This window comes from Pezoporus flaviventris, unplaced genomic scaffold, assembly GCF_033815535.1.
Source record: "Pezoporus flaviventris isolate CSIRO_AGI_PZ_B2104156 unplaced genomic scaffold, CSIRO_AGI_Pfla_v1 ptg000036l, whole genome shotgun sequence".
Taxonomy (NCBI): domain Eukaryota; kingdom Metazoa; phylum Chordata; class Aves; order Psittaciformes; family Psittacidae; genus Pezoporus; species Pezoporus flaviventris.
Genome location: NW_026892584.1, coordinates 4391971 through 4412177, shown reverse-complemented (window position 1 = coordinate 4412177; position 20207 = coordinate 4391971). Strand labels below are relative to the sequence as shown.

General features: G+C 37.4%; 1 long non-coding RNA gene across 1 annotated transcript; it reads left to right on the top strand.

The window, feature by feature from the left end:
* Positions 1-9850: 9850 nt before the first annotated feature.
* LOC133274112 (uncharacterized) lies at positions 9851-14284 on the top strand. The gene is made up of 3 exons (XR_009745031.1): positions 9851-10331; positions 10760-10931; positions 13025-14284. It is a non-coding gene; the product is annotated as an uncharacterized LOC133274112 (long non-coding RNA).
* Positions 14285-20207: the final 5923 nt, after the last annotated feature.

Here is a 20207-nt window from a genome sequence, read left to right as displayed (position 1 = left end):
CTAACCTGAAGTGCTAGCTTTCCTATGGCTCCCAGTCACATAAGTTGGTGCTGATCTGAGAAGGTCAGGATCTTTGCTGGCAGGCAGGAGGCAATGAGGAATAAACCCCAGGAAAGCCATTTTTTATAACAGGGTCACGCACAGGGCTATTTTAGGAAGTGTTTTGCCCTGTTCTAGAGCATGCCCACTGTTCCTATCGGCTTCCTGCTTCCCACTGAGAGATTGCAACAGACTGCTGCTTGCACAAGACATGGGTTTTGCTGAGATAGGCTGGGCAGGTGGCAAAGTGCAAGTATGACCAGTCAGGGCGGGGAAAGTATTACGAGGGTGAGTCAGGCAGAGAGAGGCACGTGGAAAACAGCAGAATTAACCATGTTTCTTTCATTTGGACTCCAGGACTTGTGGACTTGTGTCTAATGCAATTCATCCAGGCACTGTGAGAGTCGTTCTCCAGAGCGTATTATTCATATCTTTGGTCCCTAAAGGAAAGCACCTAAATGTTATAGACTGGGTGAACACTGATAAGGACCTGGCTCCAAAGGCAACTGCTTAAGATTACTGCTTTTCCACATTTCCACTTATCAGAATAATTCCTTAATTTGGTTTCAGGGATGAAGGCACTTCTATACCCACGGTTATGGTAAAATCATGATATGAGAAGGAACATTAATGACATTGTCAAGAAAAAAATGTGTTTAGTCCCTGGTGCAGTAAAATCAATCAGTGTGATCAGTTTATTCAGTATTTTTAATATTTATCAGATTCAAGTATTAAAATTCCTCTAATATTTCAACTTCAGTGTGCAGTTGAAATATTAGAGGAACAGATTGCTCTATTCTGAGATCTGCTGTCCAACAAGTGTGACTTTGTCTGTCTTGTTTTGCTCTACTCAAGTATACCTCATGAAATCTCCTGAAGTATTCCCAGTGCAACTGTTTAGGCTAATGATTTACTGAGACTCATTAAGAAAATTAAATCCTCTTCAAAGAATTATAGCCAAAACATTCTGCAAATGTTTGGAAACATGACGGCTGCACTCTGTCCCCAGTTGCTCTTGTGAAATCCTGCTCTAGTGAATGGAGGCTACATGTGAAGACAGGCTGGACTACAGCCTGTTTGTGCTGGCTGAGCAGTTACAGCTTAGGTTTACAGCATTACTTTAGGGAAGTGGGGAGCACACTTAAAATCCCCATGCTATCAGTTGTTCTTGTCTCCACAGTACATTGAATTTGTCTTACAAGAACGGCTTGAGAGGCCGCAGTCAAAGAAATACAGGACAAATACTGCCATTTTTATATCCACATAAACAATAAACATATTTGAACACAGAGAGGTAAAAGAGCAACCACTGAATAAGCTTTAGTTGCTCACGCCTGGGTTGCATGGCTACAACTAAGAACAGAACGTAGCTGATTGTCCTTATGTGTGTGTACATTCATTTACCATTTGATAAAATCAAGAGAATAAATTGTACCATTGATGGAATTTCTCAAGCTCTGTAGATGCTGTCTTTTCTCCTGTGTATTTAGTTAAATGAGGCTTTCCCTTTCCTTCAGGCAAGCAATTTTTTTTCTTTTCCCTTTTGATCTCTCAGGACTCTTTCATAGCCTTCCTGTCTTACCTTAATTCCTTTTGATAATGGAGGCTTTTTATCATACATACTAAAATTGTGGGATAGGTCCATTTGACATGCTGTGACAAAACTAAATAAGCAGCTGTTTAAATGTCATGTATCACTTCATTTTTCCATATGTCTCATCACTAGACTTCACTGTATCATGAGTGTTACAATTTTTGGCAGATTTTGTTGAGCTCCAGCTTCTGGACTTTTTGCCTTAAAATAAACATGAAAATAGCTTACATGTCAAGCTGTTGTGGTTGCAGAACAGCACTTAATAACCCGCTCAGTTGTATGTGAAAAGAAAATTGAAGCATATTTATTGTGAAAAATCTTCTGACTGGGGGACCTGAGGCATGGTTTCCGAATGCTTGAGATTGGCAATATTTCACGCACACTTGTTTGTTGTTTATTAGCAGATAAGCAACAGGAAAGGATTTCCATACTGGAAAATTTTGGATTAGGAATCTAAGGACTATTTAGTCACACTGACTGGTTGTGCTGTCTTAAGCACATGGTAGTTTTCAACACATCTAGAAATATGACAAATAATTTAGCCAATTACTGTAAAAATTCAATTATTTTTATGGACTGGTAGGATTAATTACCTGAGCTACTTAATGGGTGTGTGGCCTTTAGTTCCTGGGAAACCCCTACACTGAACAGTGTATTTTAAGGAATAACTAGAAAAAAATAGAATTAGTAAAACTTTTCTAAGATAAAATTGGTTATTAGATAGAGTTGTGAAAAAAAGCCCAGCTTTCAGGGTTTGGTTTGGATAGGGTTTTTTATTTCCAGGCTGTTGTGTGGCTTGGAAGCAGCAATCTATTTTTGTAACTTGTCACTTTTATTTTAAACAAGCAAATAAGCACTCAGATTTCCTGTCCTAATCTATTTAGCCATTTTTTTTTTTTTGTAGTAAATAATGGTAGCATCTGCTTTGACCCTTCAGTCAGAAAGTATAGAAAGATACTTTAATTAGTACCTTGATTTTTTTTTTTAATTTTTTTTTTTTCTAAATTAAATTGTAGAAATTTGCTTAAAATATTGGGAAAAGACTACTGTTATAGGCCTTCAATCTGCAAGGATTTAGGTACATATAGGATCTTGATGAACTCTTAACAGTGTCATTCAAAAATAACAATTCTTTTTTATATGATGATATTTTCTGCCGTCAGTCACTGCTACTGTATTTCTGACTTGTGTAGCTTTTCAAGACCTTAAGATTTATACTTTTAATAAATTACTTTAAGGCGCAGGTTTGTTCAAAACCTTGAATTTTGCAACAGGCAGCCCAGTGACAGTAGGGGACTTTTATTTGTTTATCAGGAGTGAAATCTATATATAAGCACAGGAGACATATTTAGCAGTGAATTTGCTGTGGAAGCTGCTTTCCAATAGCAGCCACATGCTGTTGTAAACCAGTTTGTATTTCATAACCTCACTTCTACAGGCATCGTATCACTGCAGCTTATAAAAAAAAAAAAGAGTTGAACATTATGCAACTTTTAGAAATGAGCCTAGGAAGGATAATAGGAAGTGATAACTTAAGAAGAGGCTTTCATACCATATGCTTCTATTACCAGTGAAAGTATTTTTTACATGTGGTTTATAAAATACATGGATTAATTTTATAAATGGTCAGATTCAGCATAAAATTAGATTCTTGCTAAAGATATTACATATAACACTTGCACTGTTCAGTATTTGAACACTTACACATAATTTTCAGGTAGGCATAAATTTCTGAATTTACCATTCATACTCTGGTCTTCCCCAGTTTTCCTTCCAATAGTATCTGTATCTTAACTGTACACTGATCTACTAAGACAGCAGTAATTGCTGCTGTTTTTTTTCTGGTCTTACTTGCTTCATAATTAAAAAGTAAAAGTTATATGCTATAACTGGCATTTATTCAGTGTTTAAGTTGAGTAAACCAGACTCCAAGTCCAAGTACTTGTTTTCCTCCTCTCTTATTATTTCCTGAACACGTTTCATTTTTCTGAGTGTTTATTCCTAAAATATGATATGATTTTTATCTCTGTGGAAGAAGATGTGCAAGCAACAGGGCAGGCTTTCCAATGACAAATGCCAAACTAAATACAGCAGAGATGTAGCAGATCCCCAGGTAGAAATGTTCATGAAAAACTAAATAATCTTTGTTAATTATCCAGTATCAAACGTAGCAGTGACTGAGAAAATATTTCTCACCTGACACATCTATAGCCTGCTTGATGGTTTTGAATACGTTTTGTTTGGACACCGCTTTTTCTTCACAGTTTCTTCTCCTCCTTGCAAAACCATACAAAGGTTGTTCAAGAAATGCAACTGTTTCCCCCTCAAATTAAATTTCCAGTGTTTTACACAGCAAGTAAGAGGCCAAAACCACAGCCAAAATTTTTGAGGTGACAAGGGCAAGGAGCCTAGCTCAGCTGAGGGCTATAAACACTCATTGCTTAGCTTTTAAATTGAAGTGTAGCTTCTCTGTTTCAGCTCTGTTATTTCTAATCTTATCTTGGTGGTTGTTACAGGTAAAACTTCACGAAGTTGTACTCTGAGGTATTCAGGTAAGTATTCTGTTCTGATGGCTTGGGGGGTGAAGGTTAAAAAAAAGAAAAGAAAAAAAGAAGGCTTAGAATCAGAGGGAGGCGGGAAACACCAAAATAGATATTGGGTCACAGCAGAGTGCAGAATATTTGTGTCAGAATAAAGACTGCTACAGCCCAGGTCCCTATCTCTTGCAGATGCACTTAGCTTTGCATGCTGACTAAAATCCTTTGAAGCTGATAGGACCAAATAGCTGTGGGTGAATTTAAACTGATATGTAAATCCTCACTCAAATGCTGCATATTCCAAAGAAACGGCTTCTATCAGAAGCCACCCTTTTTTCTTATTTCTGTTGTATCCTTAAAAGATATAACCAAAGGTTTGTTGAATGTTCCAGTGCTGACTGGTCCTTCAACATCCCATTTAACTGCTCACATGATAAAGTTATTTGTAAATGTTAAATCTTTGCAGGATTATGATCTAAAGGAGTCTTAGAGCCTGATCCAGCTACTTCAGAAGCCTGCCCTAGATTTTGGTGATCAGTATATCAGAGCCATACTAAAAGGATTAAGATGCTGCCAGTGCTTAGTGAAGATACAGTTTTAGTACAAGCACAGTTCAGTATTCTAGTACTGACACATTCATAGCATGTGATAAAATGGTGCACATTATATAGCGTATCTCACCATACTTAGGCTAGCATAACTCTGATGGTTTACAGTGGCTCCAGTAGACATTGCTTTATTTATGCTTTCATAATTCAAATGCTTAGCAGTGTAAATATTTCCTCTGTGTGGCTATACACAGAGAGGTATATTTACTTATATAATGTGTAAGGTCATGCCATGGAGAAGCATGAAGTTTTTGCTACTGTCTGAAATGAGTGGGTTACCTGCTGCAGTGACAGGGAGGCATTAGGCAGGCTGCCATGGCCCTGTCCCAGTGACTCTACCATGCCTAGAGCTCTCCAGCAGACTAAGCCTTTCTGCAGAGAGGGCAGCATTGCCAAAGTAAAATTACATTTTATAGCACTTCTGCAGCTTGTATATATTAGGGTTTTGTAAAAAATAAAGGAAAAACCAAAACCATTTCCACAGCACTGCTACAGAAATATTCTGGAGTCTTCTTTTTTCCTTCAGCTGCTTCTACCCTTTCATTTTCACTTACCCTTTCATGCCTTCCTTGAGTCAGGAGAAACTTCCATGTATTTCACAGGTGTGGCAGACACGACTGGGGAAATGATACAGGGAGAGATGTGGATCTTCTTTTTTCTTTCACTATCTGGCTGGAGATACAGGATGATTTACAACAGGAGAGGGGTGCCTGAATGTCTGAGGAGTAGTACTGAAATGTGAACCAGGTGATCAAAGATGAGGCAAAAAAAGAGTAATTTTTGTGGTGAGTCCTTTTTTTGAGAGCTGGAAATCTGCTAGTGAACCAGAAAGGCTGGTGAAAACAAGCAACATGCCAGACTAGAAGGCTTTATGTACATAAAAAGAAAGGTATTTCTTTTTCCCCTACATGGTTTGAAATTTATTTTGGGACTACAGAAATCGTGATTCTTTGTTTTGTATGGTGATAGTTCTGTTATCGTATGCTATATGCCCATTCTAACCAAGCAGCTTTGCACCCATCACAAACACTCATTAGTTCTACATAAGAACATTAGGGAAAGAAGGGGATAAAAAAAAAGTATTATCACTTCTATTTTGTGATGAAGAAGGTGAGAGTCTGTGATGCAGCTATGCCACGTGGACATTCTTCTGCAGCCAGAATACAAGTTCCCTTGCCAAATCTCAGTGTCTAGCTTCCTTTTTCATAACATATCACCATGAACAAACTGATATTAAATGGTGTAAAATAATAACTTTTTTGCATGATACCTTTTATCTCAGGATTTCAAAGCACTTTACAATCATTAATCTGTACTTCTTATCCCAGTAATCACATGAGTAAGGTCTTCTTCACAAAGAAGAAAAGCTTCTAAATATGTTCACATCCTGTTGCACATGAGAGGAGAAGAAGCCAAGTTTACTCAGATGGGAACTGGGATTAAAACTCAGTACATCTGCTCTCCACAAGCATCTTTCTTCCTTTCCAATGCATCTACAGATCCAAAATTCCCAGTAAATATTGAGATATTGGTGGTTTTGATGCATATATGAAACCTGATGATGATTGGTTTAAATTTAGGATCTCCAGCTGACACAGGTCTGTTCTGTTGTTTTGTAGAGAAAAAATTCTGTCATGTCATGCATGTAATCACAGCTGTTCTGTTTGTTTTACAAGTGGCTTTCTTCACAAGCTGGATCTTGTTCAATATGCGTTACCAATTCTGGCATATTGGTCAGCAGTGTTTGGGACAAGAATACTTAACCAGATGAAGTCACCTCTGAGGTGAATAACTATAGTGACTTCTAATCCACTCAATCATGCTGTATAGAGAAAGTAGAGAAACAAAATCTATCAATGGGACAAGAACACAGCTTAATTCAGAAAAAGCTCTCCGAATATGAACTTCAAGTTACTGTATGATTTAAGTTCTTCATAAAAGACAAAATATTGCTGTGACTTTTAAAAGTCAAATATTATTAGTCAGACTTTGTGTTCAGATTTTGCCCTGATTTTGTTTTAGGGTCATATTTGTTTGTTCTAGGGTGAATGGGCTTAGGGCCAATATAAACCAGGACTTTCTGAGAGTCAAGGGTGTCCAGCCTGTGAATGAAATTGTTTCTTCTGGTTGATCTAACTCTACCATAGAAATCCACGGCATCAGGTTTTGATCTCTTGCATAACTATTACGTATGATCCAGTGCAGCTTTTTGCTATCTTTTTCTGCTAAGTCTTGGCTATCTTTGTGCTTGTTTCTCATGACCAAAAAGCTGTCTGTTTGGTATTATTTATCTTCAGAAGGAGGAGGGTTGGCAACAATTTATTACCAGAAAAAAAGTTATCATTAAGGCCTTCTAAATATAACCACTTACTGAATTTACTGATTTTCTTTTTTTCTTTATATGGAATTACTTTTCAGTTACTGTATCTGTTTGGATTCAGACTGTTGTGTTATTTTGCATCTTCCCATTTGAGAATAGTATTTCAAGCATTTGAACATCTTGCCCTTTGTAGAGGAGGCTAGGCTTTGACCCTGTCACCACCCAAGATGCTTTGAAATTTGCCCACACCTTTATTTACTGCAGACTGGATTATTGTTATTCCTACTAAACTGCCTGTCCAGGCACTGCTATTAAAAGGTTTTGTTAGAGTCGATATATTGAGTAAGAACTTTATAAGCTTTTTATACTTTCAAGTCACATTACTGTATTATTGATTCTTTGCACTGTGTGATGATGTCTCTCTCAAATTGTACTTTCAATTTGTTGTATATAGAAAGATATGTTTACAGCTTTGCTTGTAATCCAAGAATTCACAGGATTTATAGCTGGGATGGTTAAAGAATTGTTTGATCAAGTAGTATTTTTACCAAATTGTAGGATACGATGGACAAAAAAATAGATGGTGTACCAGTACTTAAACTTGGAAGAGATAAGGATCATGAACTTCAGAGTAGTTACCCTAAGACTGCTAGAAGCAAAATCAGATGAAATTGGAGATGGGGTGCAATAAGAAAGCAAATAATTGATGGTAACATAACTAATACCATTTGACATAGCTTTATGGGTGATAGAGCTTGACTGTAGACATGCATTTGTAAGTGTGGCTAGTAAACATACCTATGTAGATCTAATAATGATTTGGTCATCCTAAGGACGCTGGATATTCTGATTAAAATAAAAAGGAAATGCAGTATTAGATAGCTAGTTAATTGATAGGCTGAAAAAGTTGTTAGTTTGAAGATTAGTTAGTCTGAATTATTTCTGTTCCTTCCAACAATTTGTTCTTGCTCTGGTGAAATTACATGTTTTTCAGTCGATGTGGAAAGTGCTGATGACTCCAAGTCATTTATAAAACCTGACATAAATAATTTGCTAAGGGATGATCACTAGAGTGATATGTGTTTCAATATTAACAACCAGTGTCCAAGGAGGAAGAGTCTAATAGAGGCTAATTTACATGTTTAAACTAAGAGTTAGTGTTTATCACAGCCTACAAGGAAAGGTGACTTTCAATTCTATAATCAAGCAGAAGAAACACCCTAAATTTGGAAGCAAAAACTAGCTACATTCAAGCCACATTTTTACTCTGAGACAAGCCAGCTCTTGGTGCAATCATCTTTGGTTTGCAAAAGCTTCTTTAATACATGACACTTTTTAATAAAAACCAAAAAAATTCTAAAATGAGTACTATAATGCAGGCAGAAAGTATATGGTTGGAAATGAACAGCCTCTCTTAAATAGAAAGTCAAGTTAAATGATGATAAATTTCCTCCGGTCCTAATCTACACATATATCTTCATTTGAATCCTGTTTTCTTTCTGATTATTAATAACCTCTTCTATCAAGCATATATTCAGTATGTGTTGAAACAGTAGAAGACATGGCTCCCTTCCTGTTGTTTTCTATTTCCACATACACGTATGACAATTCACTCGGAAGTTTCTCAGAACCAGCAGAAGTAGTGAATGGTTTTAAAACAAGCCAGTACTTTGAGTGCTTTAATGTTCAGTTGTGGTAAAAAGCATGATTAAAGATTATCCATTTACTTTGCATGACAATGGCAGTACTCTCAGATGAGATGTGGCATTTGGGGGAACAGTAACTCCTAGCCAACAGGACGTGACTGAGTTTAGAAATCACTTAACCCACACTATCTATAGCCTTATTATATAAGCACTTCCTGAAATAGCATTGAAGAATATAGTTGTAGCTTACTGTTAAAAAATCTGTTACTTTCTTATCACCCAGATGCAGATCTGATCCTGCACCGCTGAAGTCAGTGGAAGTAGGATGAAGCTAAATAAATGTCTGTTAGTCTTGAGAACTTTTTGTACATGCAGAAATGTGCTCCTGCTGCATCCCTCTACGTTAGGAGATAGAGTGCCCTCTGGGGCTCATGAGACTTTTTTAGGACCAAGTTAGGGAAGAAGCTTTAATCTGATTTGTCACTTTGAAAAGTCTTCTTTCCCTCCTGAGTAAATCAGCAGTTTATGGTGACAACTTTCCCAATTTACTACCTAAGTGAGAGCCTCTGAGTCTGTGGTATTGGTGCTTCTTTTGGAACTATTTCTGATACAACTGGTGGATTCTTGCTTCTTGAGCATTTCTTAACCAAAGGCCAACCGGTATGTAACTCCTTGGTAAGTGTTTGGTTTTATTGTTTAATCTGACAGGATTTTTACAGCAATAAAGTTGTGTTTCTTTATTGGCCTTGTCTTGATGAAGTTTGCTTTTTTTGACCTCCCTGGAAAGGTACACTGAATTTACCTATGGATGGGATGTACCCAAGCTGAATTCTAGCTGGTCTGCAATTTGCATCCACTTCTGAATTTACCATATCAAAGTAGGGAGGGAGGTGGAAAGAAGAAACTAAGCAAGTTTAGCCCCACCCCCCCCTTCCCCAGGAGAGAGTGAAGAAATTGTTTAAGAATATGATACAAACAGGGATCTTGGAAATAATACTGGTGCTCAGTATTAGTTTATGTTTTGTTCTGTACTGTATAAATCTCATTTTGCTCCATCTAATCTAAAAAATGCACTTGCATAATGACTTTTTGTTAAATAATAGGCACCTTGTTGAACTGTTTAAACTTTGGCTGACTTGTGTGTTTTTTCAAATCCTTATTTCCTAATACCTTTAAAGGCAATGGAGTTTGCCAATATATCTGTTTAATTATTTCAGCTACTTTTATTTGGGAAGTTTTTTTTTTAATCCTGTTTCCCCCTTCTTTTCCTCTTCTTTCCTTCTTTCCCTCTGTCCTCTCTCTTGCAGGACACAGGACACAGGCATTGAGAATTAGGCAGTTGTCCAAATCTATTTCAAAACAAAATTTAAATCAAAACTTCTTGCAACTACAGGGCAAGGGTCCCATGTACTTTCTCCAGGCCAACAGGAAAACTTGCAGTGATGTTGCAGACCCACCTCTTTCCTCTCCCAATAAATAAATGCATAATGTAGTGCTATAAAAATGCTATTTTGCAAGAGAAGTCGAGGTTACCTTGTCCCACATAGGACCAGTTGAAAGAACTCTGGCTCCGAAAAAAGATGGAAGGTAGGCATATCTTACCCAAGCTGTTTGTTTTTTTTTTTTTCCTGATTAATAGCAAAGACTTAGCAAAGCATGTCTAGATTTCACAGTATTAACAAGCAGCTGTATTATTACTGTAATAATATCACTTCATATCAGAGGCAATGTGGAACCTGAAATAACATTCAGAGATGGGAGAGATCATGGCATTTTGCAGATACTAGCTATACAAAGCTTTTGTAAGCTCTCGTTCCATGTTCACACCTTCCATCAGTTTTCTGTACTGAACTCACAGTAAGCCTATAGTGATGTAGGAAGGTGGATACTTCAAACAAAACTTGAAGTAGATATGGAAGTTAACACAGCCAAGCTGCATCTGTAGCTGAAAACATTCTGGTATTTTGATTTTTCCCTAATGTTTCTATGGTGGTTATCCTTGTATGTTTTTTTAGGTGCTTTTGAGTCACTTTGCTGTACTGCTGGCTGTGAGAGAGAACAGCTTCTGCAGATGAAAGGCCAACAATGATAGCACTGGAATGTGACCTCGGACATTTATCAGAATGACATTGTCTGTCAGACGATATGGCATTCTTATTTTTCCGACCACTCTTGGCATGGAATCAGGTCAGTTCAGGATGGGGGCATATATTACCATGCTATGCATTTACCCATAAATGGCGTACGAAGACTCTTAAGTATGTAGTTAGCTTAGTTAATATGAAATAGGTTTAATTTCAAAACCCTCTCTTGTGTTTAGGTACTTAACATGTTCCTCTATCGCTTCCAACCTGTATTAAAAGTCTGCTTGAAAGAAACCAGTGGGATTAGAGAAGGACTGGTAATTATCGTGGAAAAAAAAAAAAAAGGATCATTTTCATGCTGTGGATGATGGGTATTCTTCTGTGCTTAACAGACCAAGGTTTCATAAACTCTGATTATTCCGTCTTCCCTCAGTTTTGTGAAGTATCTAAAACAATAACAGGAAAAAAGCTGTTACATAGAAGATGATAGATTTTGAGTAAATGATATTCCTTGGGTGTAATCTCCATAGCTTCCTTCTCCTTACCTGCCATTGAAAATAAGCAAGTGCTTGTTCAATATATTGTAAGGCTGAAAGCTGGGACTATACATCAATTGCTATTTCCTTAAGCCACAACATCCATGGCTGCAAAACAGGATGAGGTTCAAAAGTCCTCAAAATAAAAACCTGTGCTTTGTAATGCAAATTCTATTATTGCTATGGTACTACTTCTAAGGTGCTATAGATCTGAGGTTTATTTGTCGATTGTGTCCCTCAGGAGAGCCCAAAGGGTCAGAAATATTTTGGGGTTTTGTTGGTGCATAGAGATAAGGACAAAGCACACAGGTGGGGCTGTCTTTAAGCTAAAGGGTTGAAATGCCAAAAATGTTGGTCTTTTTACATCTGGATAAAAGGAAATACTTCTATTGCTCTTCTTTTACTGTGGAGTGTGGAAGAAATTCTGTGTTTGCTTCCATGATGAATCATGCAGATGGCAGTTATGCACGTGTTCTAGGATGAAATTCCATCCTTGTTTTTTGATAATTCTGCTCTTGAAAGGAGAATTGAAATTGCTTGTTCTCTGTCTTCCAGTTCCATCTCTAATTTTTTTTTGCAGATGAATATGCTGGATTATGTTTATAAATGAATACTTAAACAGCATTCATTTTTGTGCATAGAAAACTTAACAAGATCTCTGATATTCTAAAGCTGAAAAAATAGCAGTGAGTTAGTAAATAAGTTGAAAATTACAATTTTAGCCAGTTATGTCTTTGTGTTTCCAAGATGATAGTTTCTTATGCAAGCTAAAAAGATCGAGCATTTCTTCATAACAATGCCCACTCCATACCAAAAAAGAGCAGCAGAAGGGTTATCCATGTTACAAATCTCAGTTGTAAATCTGTTTATTTGCTATTAAAATATAATGTTATGGTAGAGTAATTACAGAAATAGAAAGCATCTATGCACTTCCAATGACAAAGTAAACATATTCCTGATCTAGAAAAATAGAATCAGTTTAAACACTATTATGAGTAGTCAGGTTTTGAACATGCTCATAATTTTCTCACTTGTTTTGAATCCTCTGTTAGGGAAGTGCTTGGACTGGTTGGCTGAGTCATTTTCTGGAGATTAAGTGCTATGTCTGAACAAGAAACATACTGCAAAAGGCTTAAGGGGTTTTATAAATAGAAAAAGTTCTGAGGGAAAATCGTTACTCAGAAAGCAATACATTGATACATGACTGCATAGATTTCTGTTGTACAAGACAAGTATTTTTAATGGAAAAATCTATTTATAAAAAAAAAACAACCAAACTTTAATTACTTAGTAGTATTTCTTTACATCTTTATCTTACTCAGATGAATGTGTAGGGACAGTAATCACTGTCAAAACAAAGTGCCTCGATAGCTGTCCTTCTTTCACATGGCCTATGCTGTTGATTCTAAGAACACATTACTTTAAACTTGTCCTTGTTAAAATGATAAAATCCTTTTATCAGTTTACTGTGCACTGCCTATGTGCTTTCTTCACATAATGTGAATAATGTCATACATTATTGTGATAATATCATACGTGCACAAGGAGCAAGGAATGGGACACAAACTAGGAATTCCTGTGTTAATAGTGTTTCTGCTACTGTTAAATTATTGTTAAATTAGTGAGTCACCTTAGACAAGTTTTTCTATCATTTCCCTAGGTTTTCCTAGAACTGTGATTTGTCTTCACTTTGTTCTGGAAAGGTTGGATAACAGGTACTCCTCCACTTCAGAATGGTATTTTATGACATGCTGATTATGAAGCATAAGAAGTTACTGCACGGTTCCCTTGAAGTCAATAACTATCCACACAACTAGAAAGGGTATCTTTTTTTGACCCTCTCTACTTAGCAGCCATCTTAGGATCCATATCTGGTCATATTACAGTGTAACTTACTAGCAAACTGACCTTTTGTAAAGAGCAGTTCTGTCATGGTTTAAAGAGGAGCTATGTTGTTAACACAGGGAAAAAAATACTGTGGACAAGGAATGGAATTAAAATCAAACTTACCTAATTTATAGCTGCATCCAAAGCTAACCAAAGCCAGTGGGAGTCTTTCCACTGGCTTCATTAAACTTTGCATATTTGCCCAAAGAAGTGCTAGTAATACAGCCCAGCCAGGCCCTGGGAGATGCTCCAACCTCTTGTTCCCGGCTGACCTTCTTTTGCTGCCGTACAGAGCTGCTAGGGTGGTAATAATGCTACATATAGTACTGAGGGCAGGCTAAACTAAAACCTGAAATGAAAAAAATATTGTAGGAAAACACTCACTGAAAAGGAAAAGCTAAATGTAAACAGTAAATGATAGCAGTATTATGGGTTCCTTTGCCTTTAGGCAAGCGCCTACACATTTATAAATAATGACATGCAGACATTAGTTTAGTTTAAGATGCTTATTGATGCTTTGTAGACTAAAGTTTTAAGCAAAACAGAAGGCAAGAGCGGGCAAGTTTCCAAAATCTGGATATATTCTGAAATAAAAAAGTATATTTAAGCTTTCTCTCCATGTGTGCACAGTGAAATGTATGTGTGGCTAAAAATTCTACTACTGTACATTAAAAAAAAAATCCTACTCTAGCACTGCCTGGAATAAATGATAGGAGAAGTGGCAGGGCTCATGAAGGAAACCAGCCATGCCATTCAATTAAAGATGGAAGTCTGCTTGAAATGTAGAACTTTTTAATAAGGAAGTTTCATGTGTAAAGCTTCACAGTAAACCATAAACCATTCTCTGAAACAGCCTGTTAGATAGGGATTGTACTTTATTGAAATGTAATATGAATTATCCATGTATATTTAAACTTCTGTTTACTGCCTGACAACAGATATTTGTCTGTGTGGGTGAAAGTGAAAGGTGAGGGAGTGATCTGTAGCTCACCAGGAAGTACTGCACTACTGTAAATAAACCTTTTGATTCCTGTGAAGTTATTTCAAATTTACTTTTTTTTAAATACTGAAAATATCTTGTAGCCATTAGCTTATACATTGTGATGACAGATGCATATCTTGAAAGAGCAGCATAACTGCTGCTCATTTAGAAACTGCAAAGGTGCAACATAGTTAAAAGAAACACTTCATATGCAGAAAGAAGTGCCTTCAAATCAGAAAGATTGAATGGCAAAAGACAGCTTTTGAGTTGTGCTGAGTTCCACAGGTCAGTCTCGTCTATGAATTTTAAATAACCTTTGAAGGGCACTTGAAAGAAATGCCAGTTCTGTGAACACCATGGAGCAATTGTACAACAAGCTGATGGACTAAGTTTCTGCTCAACAGGATTTTCCCTGGGAATGTGGCAGTTGTTAGATGTCTTCATTTCAGCTGTTGTGAAAATGTACTTATGCCCAGGCTTTGTTTTCTCCTCAAGTGCTGCTGTTACCATTCCAGAAAGTTCAAAGTGGTTTTGCATTCTGTGTTCAGGCTCCTCCTTCACCAGCTGAAATCTGATATTTCAGACTCTGGGGTATACACGAGCAGGAAGGGTGAAGGGATGCCAACTGCCCTGTTGACAAATTAGCAGATGCACCGGACTTTATTTTCAATTAAAGAATACCTTTCTTTACGCTGGCACTGAGACTGGAAAGGTATTGGCAGAAGGTGCAACTCAGAAAAGGTCTCTCTTTAAGGTATTCTTTTTTTAAAAAAAAAAAAAAAACAAACTTGCTAACATGTTTAAATACTAAATTATGGAGTTCATAAAAATACTTTACAGGTTGTCAAGAACAGTACTGTTTCTGCTGTGATCCACTGGGATTGCATGAGCTAAGAAAACACAACAGAAAGGAGGCTGTTCAACAAGCATTAGCATTACCCTCTGAGCCAATGGCAATTCATGCGGTGGCACCTCGCTGTCAAGTCCTATGACAATAGCAGAGTGGTGGTAGGAAACAGTGGTGCCGCAGAGCCTGCCACCTCAGAGGGAGGCAGCAGTAGGGACACAATTATCTACAACATCTTTGACATCTTCAAAGCTTATGGCAAGGAGAATGACCACAGCCTTATTCCCCACGTGGTCTCAACACGGTAAATGCTTGCTGTGAAACTTCTTTTGCTCTGCCAGGGCTACGGCACTTGCCTTCCATCTCATAAGCAGTGTTGAAGAGGATTGTGTCCTCCTGAGACACTGAATTTGGCAGATGGGTTTTGGTAGTGGTGATGTCTGCACATGGCCTGCGTCTGTATGGCAGTGCTGAGCTCCTCTGGGAGTGGAGGGATTATGTAAGGGCTCTTCCCTATACATTTATGGAAAACTGACAGTGCTGGAAGGGGGCCAATTTAACTGGGAAAACTGAAGTTGACTAAGCTTCAACAACTTAATTATCACATAGGGTGAAAGAGCTAAATGGCTTTAAGCCCCATTTAAGAAACCAGGGATGAAAGGAAACAGGAATAAACTGCTTTTTTTCCTGTGATCAGAGAAGAGAGAAAAATCTTCAGTGCTGCTGTAGCTGGATATGAGATAAAAAACCTGAAGTTTCAGTAGGCAGTTAAAAAACAAACTTTCCAGAACATATTGCTGAGTAGGAGTTTGAGAACACTTGTAGTTTTTACCCAGAAAGAAGTCCAAGCCTTTGAGGATAATTTTCCTCAGATTAAGGTAGTGCTTAGAGACTCATAACTTTGTAACACCAGTTTAGGAAACATTCTTTTTTGTGCCTGTACTGTGTGTAGCCTATCAATGCCATGAATATCTTTAGCTTTAGCAGTTGTGTTACTGTGCTGCTATTTGACCTCCAGTGAGGACTGCGAAATACTTGCATTTAACAGATGTCTTGGTCCTTTTTGTTTGTTTTTGCAGCTGACTGAGGTCAGAAGAAAAGTTGTTTATTGGTTTAAATGAGCATAGGATTGACTCCAGTGAAAGGTAGGAGGCTGGATGAAATTTTCTTTCTTACTAGTAAGCATAGTAGTGAAAAATGGCACTATGCATATTTCATCAAGTGTAACCACTTACCTCCTGAACCATGACAACAGCTGAGTATTTTTGAACCAAGTTTACATATGCAAACATTTGTAACACACATAAATCAGATGGAAATGCAAATCTACAGGTAAACCAAATTTTTATATGCATCAACCTTTTCTTGCTGAACTATATATAACCATAATGTGCACAATTTCTGTGGAACCTATAGGTCCTTAGTTATTCCACTCTTACTGACAGTATCATTTGGAAATCCATGTCAACGTTATCTTGAAGAAAGAGTAAATATGAGAGTAAGGATGTCAGTGACATTAGTTGGCATTTCTTACAGAATCCAGAACATGGAAAGGAACTTTGTAGGGTGTGATTATACACTGGGCCAGAGTCCTGATTATGACAAGACAGTAAAATTCACATTTCTTCTTTGCCCAGACCCCAGGTTTGCATTCTAGTTGCACTGTAAGAGTGTCCAAGTTCATCATGGCTACATTTCATGTTTTTGTATAAATGTTGATTGTAAGTGGCATTAAACATGCATAACTCTTGTTTCTTTGCAACCTTATTTTTTAAACAAAGGGGGTTGAATACGTATAATTTATTTATTTTATGCTGTCAAGACAGACAATAATGCACAACAGACAAAACTGATACTCAGCAGTTGCTGATTGTTTTCTACTATCTCCATAGAGCAAGTTAGAAACATCTGTTTTAGATAATTTTTTTAAAAGACTACATCTTCTTCCTAGCCATTCCTTCCTAGCAAAGCATGAGAAACAAGGTCATCTCTTCTCTAATACAGCATAAGGCAGCACAGTAAATGATCAGTCACTAGAATCTTCCAAAATAAACACTGGAATTGCCAAAGAAAGTAACTCCTTCCCTGAGAATAAAATAAAATAAAAAAATATGTAGTATTAAACTTCTAACATGAGTTAGCTCATGCATATGGAGTCATGCTCACTAAAGAAACAATTACAATAGTGCAGACTTACTATAAGTGTTTAACTTCAAAATGAAGAATGAGAATCTGTGAAACTGGAAGCATCACGACTAGAAGTGGTGTGGTTTCAGCCTTGTTTTTTCATCCTGTGCTAGAAGTACATCTGAGTGCTCAGCTGTCTGAGAAACGATTTCCCTAAAATATCACCAGAGGCTATCTCTGCACTCAGTTATCATGATGATTCTCACTGGTTCTGTCATTCTTCCATTAATGACACTCAGGGAAGACTTTGTTCAGCAACACCCACAAAATATAAATAACATTTAATTAAGTACAGTCTCTGCTAAGATATAATATGCTAACATCAAAGCATCTGGGAAGTGATCTTCGTCTCTGACAGAAGGTTTCCCACAGAAAAAAAGTAATCTCAGGTTCTTGCCTACAACACATACAGAATGGTGCATTTGTATTAGGCATGTATTTACTTAATACAAATGTCTGTCTCCATTCACTGATAGACACATTCTACAGACTGTTTTCATGCAAGTGTGTGCTAAATACACAAGTTTTCTGTGTATTTTTATTGTTTGGTTTGGGGTTTGTTTTCTTTCTCCCTCTTCCCCCAATTTCCCCAACATCTCTATCACAGATCACTATATTTTTCTCCTGATATAATCTGAAGCAACCTAGCCAGCTATTTTGCAATGTGACATCCTTTAAGCAGCTGACAGTTACCGACTCATGCAGATGTTTTAGCACCCTAACAAAGCAGAATCTATTTACCATTTTACGCAGCCTGGAATCATTTGGCTTGAAAGACTGTGCATTAACTTTAATTTCTTTATCACTTTAGCTGACATTCAAGTTTCACTTTGCAATGTCTTAATCTGAAATCAATGATGACCAAACTCAGAGTACATTTGCAGAGAAGGTGCTCACAAGGGAGCACAGGAAGGAACTCTTATCAGCTTTGTGAGCTTGGTTGGTTAGATTTACAGAGCGTCGTTTGTCAGCAGAATCCAAAGCAGCAAAGCTGCAAGTGCTAGCTAGGAAAATGAGGCCTGATAAAAAGCCTATTGGAATCCAGGCAAAACAATGTTTAATTACTTGATCCTGTTCTCTCTGAAGTCAATGAGATGCTGACATTTGTTTCAACAGGAGAAATAGCTCTATGCATTCCCTATTCTCTCATGTATTTCTTAGAGCAGTGACTTTGCAAATCAAAGGAGAATGAAAACTATCTGAGCACACAAACCCACATGTCAGAAATGAAAATATAAAATATCTGTGGAATAAAGCCTTAGTGGCTGAGGACTTGGCGTTAGCAAAATGAAGATTGCTAGTGATATTCCTTAGGGGGGAAAATCCAAATATATCCCTATGGAAGACTACATCTTTTAACAGCTGACAAAAAGACTTGCTACAGCAAGGACAGAAAAAGAAGAAGAAAATGCAACTTTTTATAATAGCGATTTATTCTACCCTTCATCATGTCCATTATTTGATTATCTGCCAAGTCTTCTCAAAATGTAAATATGCCTTACAAAATGATGTATGCCCCAAGAGAAGTTTGGAACTTCTTGTGGTTCTGGTTGTTTGGTTGTTGCTTTTTATAACTCGGAAAATGTTTCCATGATTTCTAGTTACATCACCAAAGCTGACATTATCAAGTGAAATGACACTGAGATGTGACTCCGTTGTAGGAATAAATACAGGATTATAATTTCATGCCTTACCAAAATGTTGTCCCAGAGAGTGTGAAGCTCCTTTCTTTTGCCTTCAAAGAAGGAATTTTTTGATTCATGAACTGGATTTTGAAGAAGCTGGTGCTGGCTAGCTGGATACCCTCTACATGAGATTGTACTTACCAAAATGCTTTAGGAAATGAGTCAGATACTGGGAGCAAGAGATCATCCTGTTCTCATATTTGGTGTAGTATTAGAAATTTCACATCAGTAAAATCCTTTTTAGGCTCAAGGAGATTTAGCCAGCAAAGACCCATGATCTAAAGAGGGAAGTTTCCTAGATTTGTGTCAGTAACCTGTATCAGACAAGCTCTATGTCCTTTTTGTCAAAATAACAGAGAAAATATTCACATATGGAAAAACAAACCAAAAACCTCAAAAAGCCCACCCCACACATGCCCCAAACCCAAACAACAGAATGTTTGATTTGAAGAAAGGAGGACTAACGCTCCCAACCTGGGGATGTGTTACTGGCTAGGTGTGCTGTGGGACTGTTAGAGCTTGCCCCCTTACTCAGGGCAAAAATCCTGGCACTTCTGTACCAACATGGGAGTGCCCTACTACTGTTACTGCAGCAGAAGCACTGGGTGTACGAGTTATTGCTAATATGAGGAAGGCAGGGTGAGGATGGACCCATCCCCAAACTTCCCTAACAAATGAACTTGTAGCTGTCTGTGGGAAGAGGGCTAGAAATCAGGTAGGTGTGTTTTGTTGGTACTTCTGTTTGGTTTTTTTAATTAAGAATTGAGGATCCTGTGGAACAGTTTAAATATTCATTATTTACCAATGAACCAAAGTGTTTTGAAGTGTTGCCCAGTAGATAGAAACTCAAACAGAAATGTCACTTAGAAGGTGTCTCACACTAGAACATTTTCCTTACACGCTAAGGGTATTACCTGATACATAAGGATGGGGTAGGAAGGGCTATTTCCTGCACATGTGGTAAGAAAATCCAGCTGTTCCAGGCTCCAGGAAAATTACATGCTCCCACATAAAGAATTCAGCTTCCTTTCCTTAGATCTATGTTGTTTTGCTCAATCTATACAGCAAAATTCCTTTAAAAGAACCACTCTAATGTCTTCATATGCTCATTTAGAACAAAAAGCATTACTGAAGGAAGAGAACATGAAAATCTGTATTTAACTACTGATTCTCACCAGAGATGAATATGATGACAAACTTCAAACCAAGAGCAGGAATATACCTATGCTACCCATTACAGCCTTTCACGTGATGC